Source organism: Odocoileus virginianus, chromosome 17 (genome assembly GCF_023699985.2).
Source record: "Odocoileus virginianus isolate 20LAN1187 ecotype Illinois chromosome 17, Ovbor_1.2, whole genome shotgun sequence".
In the NCBI taxonomy this organism is placed as follows: domain Eukaryota; kingdom Metazoa; phylum Chordata; class Mammalia; order Artiodactyla; family Cervidae; genus Odocoileus; species Odocoileus virginianus.
Genome location: NC_069690.1, coordinates 57861407 through 57867406, shown reverse-complemented (window position 1 = coordinate 57867406; position 6000 = coordinate 57861407).

The window sequence follows — 6000 nt, the reverse complement described above, 5'->3', positions numbered from 1 at the left end:
GGCAACAGCTAGTGCAAAGGGCCTACGGCAGGAGTAAGGCTGGCAGTCGATGCTTTGTGTGATGGTTAATTTTGGGTGTCAGATTGGCCAGGCCATGGTTCCCGATATTTGGTCACACACTAGCCTAGATTTTGCTGTGAAGGTATTTTTTAGATAGAGTTACAGTGAAATTCTAGGGCTTCCCTGGCGGCTCAGACTCAGATAAAGAGTCTGCCTGCCCTGCGGGAGATCAGCGTTCGATCCCTGGGTTGGGAAGATCCCCTGGAGGAGGAAATGGCAACCCACTCCAGTGTTCTTGCCTGGAGAATCCCGTGGATGGAGGAGCCTGTGGGCTACAGTCCGTGGGGCCGCAAAGAGTCAGACATGACTGCGCAACTTCATTTTCTTTTCACTTTCTTCATAGTGAAACTCAATAGGCTGAGTAAAGCAGATCCCCTTCCACGATGTGGGCAGGCTCATCTAATCAGCTGAAGGCCAAAAGAGGAAAAAGAAGGATGGACGTCCTTCCAAGTAGAGGAGAATCTGCCTTCAGACTGCATACTGCAGATTTTAGGCTTGCCACGCTCCCGATCATGCAAGATAATTTCTTAAAATAACACAAACGCGCGCTTTGTCTCCCCCTCTCTGCGTCTGTCTCCCTCTGTCTCTGTCTCTCTCTCTCTCTGCCTCTGTCTGTCTCACACACACCCTGTAGGTCCTATTCTCTGGAGAGCCCTGACTAATGCATTATGTGAACAGCAGGCTGTAAGACAAGGCAGAAGTAGAACGGGAGGAGATGGGTGGCTTCGGTACGTTGGACCTGCTCATGAACTGGATGTGTGTCAAGTGATACAAGGATGGAATCGCGGGGTGTTCCCCTGTGCTGAGGCCTCTGTGTATCCCCTCTCATTTCCGCCGTAATCACCGTCACTCCGCACGTGAGGAGAGCAAGACTGAGAAGCAGTAAACAGCTTACCCGAGTCACGCGTCCATTAGATCACCACGTTTGTGGATTTCCTGAGGATAACTGGAAGCCACAGATTTTCCAACTGGTTCCTCTTTTCATGACTTGAAGTTGGGGCTGGGGGAAGGCATGGTTTGCTGCAGTATTTTAATATCCTCTTGGCCAGATATAGGTCAGTTTATCCTACAAAACGTTGATACGACCTTCCTGTGGTCTTGTTTTTCTCAGCCTTTCTCTACCTCTTTACCCATCAATGATTCCTCACTTAAGCTATGTATCTGGTTGGCCGAAAAGTTCATTTGGGTTTTCCTATAAGATCTGATTGGAAAATCCCAAACGAAGTTTTTGTCTAACCCAGTATTTCAGTTATTACTCAATCTATGGTTGTACACATGTGTGGGTGGTTAGAAGATTTTCACAATGATATTGATGATCTGTCTTTGAGAAAAGAAAAGTGAGAGAAATCTTTGGTCAAGAGATCTTTGTGTCAGCTTACCCAGATTACAGTATGTAGTCCTTCCGTGTACCTTTAGAGTCCAAACCATCATTCCCATGTTATAGGGTCAGCCAGCGGCTGGAGGCAGTCATGTCATCGATGTGGGTCACAGAAATGACAAACGGTGAAAGCAGGAGACAAAAGCTATGCGTGAATTCCCACCATTTCATGCTGTCGGTGTTAACTTTTTTCTGTTTCCCCCGCCCCCAGTATCTCTTCGTTTTCATTGTCACATATTGGAACCTTTCTCATTTGCCATAGTACATATATAATAAAGCCATATTCTGATTAGTAACTCATCAATGACATAAGATGGTATTGCAATGTGTGTGTGTGTGTGTGTATGAGAGAAAGAGAGAAAGGTATTACCTGCGTAATTGAAAAAAATGCCTAATGGTGACATTTCAGGAATGTGTTCTCTGCTTATGTAGCAAACACTTCCTGGGACTCTGAATCATGAGAAAAGAGGGATTTTACTTATTTTTGGAGACCTAAGAGTTAAAACTATTGTCATCCCTAGAGATGCAATTTTTAAACCACAGAAATATTCAAATTTCAAGGCTTATGAATTTGAATTTCAAGCTTGTTTTACTTCTCTTGCTTCTGTGTGACACTGGTCCCAGTAAGGATTTCATCTACTCTGGATTTTATTTTTTTGAGTAATGACTTTTCATCAGTTTTGCATCTTTGAGTAAACACTCTCAGGATTTCCCTTTAATGGTTTCTGTTATATATAGTGGGTGATATGCTTGTTTGAAAATCACTCTGTAATTCTAGTGCTTACCTAAATTAAACAACTACCTTAGCATCATAAAGGCTTACTGAGGACTTTCAAACTAGACAGGGACGATGCTCAAGTTTTTACATGCTTTTGGACTCAAGAAATCATCTAAAAATTGACTTCTAATTTAATTTATTTTGAGTCCTAATAACTTTCTAGGTGACCTTGGCGTGTGTGAACAGTATGGGCCAAGAAGTTGTTTTTTTTCCGGCTTCCAGACGTCAGATTTTTCCTTTCACACCTTGGAATGTCAGAAATGTATTAACTTCTTTCTCCCTGAGATGTTTTTCTCTTGCAATATTATTATGGTGATGGCGGTATTCTGTTTACTTGTCACTGAGTAATTTCCCAAACTCAGTTACAATAGAAACAAAAATCCACGAGTCACATCGAAAGGACAAGAGTCAACCCTAGCTGTCATTTTCGTCACAGAGACATTTTACACGAACCTCCTCAAAGCCCAGAGATTTAATACCAGAGTTCATGCTGACATCTTCAGATGTGCCTCAGCATAGACCAGGGATGTCAGTTCGCTAAAAATCTGGGAAAAGAATTCACTCTCTCGTGGAGGAAGCTTGATGCTTTCCTTTATCTATTACCTCTTCCATCTCATTGTCCGTGAAATTCCACTAGCTGTGAAATAGCAGACTTGACAGAGGGTCACAGGTTTTTAACTAAACAAAAGCCATGAGACATTTGGCTGCAGAAATGTTTAGTACCCGGAGAGTTCAGGGAGTAATTTAGCTCAGGTCACAGAAATAATGAGTGGCAAAGGCAGTGCTCCGTCGTTTCCATGCGTCGCCCTCTCTTGCATTAAAAGCTGATTTTGGCCGTGTGAGGTCTTGCCTGGCACGCAGGGTCTTCGCTTGGGCTCCTCTCTCGTTGCAGCTCTCGGGCTCAGAAGCTGTGGTGCTCGGGCTTAGTGGCTCTACTGCACGTGAGATCTCAGTTCCCCACCCAGGGGTCGAACCCGCATCTCCTGCACTGGGAGGTAGATGCTTCACCGCTGGACCACCAGGAAAGTCCCAGCAGCCCTTGCGCTTCAGTTGGAGCCATTGACTGACTCTAGCAAACGGGGTGTGAGCAGAAGTGCCCCGTGGTATTTTCACGCCTGGCCACAGGACTCCTGCTTGCCTGTCCCGTTCTCTCCTGCTAGCTGGAAGTGCCCTGGGAGGTGGGGCATGGAGGAAGTCTAGAGGGAGATACCCTGGGGAGAGTTCTGCATCGCTCTTCTGAGCAGGAAATCGACATCCGCCGTGTCCACGCACCCACATGCTGGGTTTTCCTTGTTTCCTTACCATCATCGTCGGTCACCCGATTAGACATTTTCCAAATTTGTTTAATACCAGAATGATTATCCGGATTTTTATCGTGGTTCTCAACATTGCCTTGGAAACTCGCCTAGATATAAAGACGTTATTTCCACACTCTTTTAATTCTTATCCCAGTGATTTAGACGTGTGTTTGGAAAAGCTTGGGTTGCAGTGTTTGGCAGCTCTTTGTGTTATGCAAAGTATTCCTGTGGATTTTGAAAAGCCCAGACGACCCCAACCGTGTGAGAGCTGAGAAGGAGAAAAGGGAGAAGCAATTTCCCCTCTGCGTGATGCATTTTGCACATACTGGAGGGGAGAAGGAGCACTTACGTGCTGGAGTCATTTAAAATCATGGCTGGTAAGAGAGCATCAGTTCAGTTCAGGTTGGTGTTTGGAACCGAGCCCTGGAGGAAGTTTTGCCGCGACAGTCGATCCCAGGTGTTATTTTTCTGCCTTGATCCTCACTGTCTGTCACCCTCCTGCCCGTCGTGCGTCTATACATGTAGCATTATCCCAGGGCGGCTGCCCCGCAGTTCATTTCTTTCCCCAACTTCTTAAAATGCAATTGTCCTCTATGTCATTCCTCAAACTAGCGAACTGCTAATCCATTAATTACGGAACTTCGCCACTGGTAACCACTAGTTTGTTCTCTATATCTGTCTCTTTATCAGGGAGCTCAGGTTGTGTCTCTTTGTTGACATTAGAAAACTTTTACTATTACACTGTTTCTATAATCGTGTGGTTTTTAACATGACATTGTATCTGGGCATCTCTTTATTGTTTAATTTCATTTTTAAAATTTTTACTGGTGTGTAGTTGGTTTACAATGTTGTGTTAGTTTCAGGTGTATAGCGAAGTGACTCAGTTATACATATACATATATCTGTTCTTTTAAAGATTCTTTTCCCTTAGAAGTCATAACAGTGTGGAGTAGAGTTGCCTGTACTATACAGCAGGTCCTTATTAGTTATCTGTCTTATATATGGGCTTCCCTGGTGGCTCAGAGGTTAAAGCCTCGGCCCACAATGCCGGAGACCTGGCTTCGATCCCTGGAGATCCCCTGGAGGAGGAACTGGCAACCCACTCCAGTATTCTTGCTTGGAGAATCCCATGGATGGAGGAGCCTGGTGGGCTACAGTCCACGGGGTCGCAAAGAGTCGGACAGGACTGAGCGACTTCACTTGCACTTTCACTTTTCATCTTATATATAGAGGTGTGTACATGTTAATCCCAATCTCCCAATTTATCCCTTGCCCCCACCACTTACCCCTGGTAACCATAAGCTTGTTTTTTGTGACTCTGTTTTGTAAACCAGCTCATTTATACCATTTTTCCACATATAAGTGGTATCATATGATATTTGTCTTTCTCTGTCTGACTTACTTCACTCAGTGTGATGAGCTTTAAGTCCATCATATTGCTGCAAATGGCATTATTTCATTCTTTGTTAAAGGCTGTGTCTCACTTAACTTTTAAGGCTCTAAAATCTCTATATAGGAAGCATGACTTTTCCTAGACACACTGCAGTTCTAAGTCAGTGGGAAGAGTTCTGGATTCCCTTTTGGTTTAGCACTGGAGACTGATTATCCCTAGGGGTTCAGGAAAGCGTTTTACACGAATCTAGAAAAACTGATTCAAAGTAAAAGCAGTTCTGTGTATTTTCAAGTCTCTATTTTCTGAAATCTGCAGACTCTAGTTGCAAGGATTATTCTGAGAAGTCATGCCCCCTCGCCCAACACCATCCATCCTCTGCCCCCTCTTGTTTCCTGAGCTGCCCCCAGGGGGACGATGACTGCTCACGCTCTGCATTTTGCCGGGAAGGTTCCCATCTGTGCTTTCCCTTCGAAGCCAGTGACTGGGTAAAGAGGGGAGCAGGGGGCGCTCGGGAACCATAGGATCCTCGCTTCAGACGGTCCGTGCCTGGACTGAGGCCGCGAGCAGTGAGGGGGAAGTACTGATGCTGGCTTTGAGGAAGTGTCCTGGGCAGTACTTTCCTTATTCCTAAGTCAAGTCTTTGCTTTTACCGTCAATCACTTGGGATAACTCAGAGGATACAAGCATGTAATTCATTTCCTTAAATGAGAGGCTTATAGAAGTAGATGGGGCCTTGCTGGCAGACGTTGAAGCGCATGACTGGGCTTCAGTGGGACTTCCTGCTGGCCTGTGTCTGCACCTCTGGGAGCCTCTGTCTGCACGCTACCCTCCTGAGTCTGGGGGAGGAGTTGGGCAGAGATGGATCTTCCCTTTGACAGGAAGGCTCAGCAGAGCAGGAGCAGTAAGTTTAGGTGCAGAGTTAAGCATCCTTGCTTTCTGCTGAGCTCAAGAATTGCCACTGGAAGGAAAATGGTCCATCGTATCTCTGCTTTGGAGGTTAATTATCCAAGGAGGCGCAACACATCTTTGCTTAGGAGAAAGCACAAAGCTACCCACTCCATCTAGAAGCTGCATCCAAGCTGCTCCTGGGGGC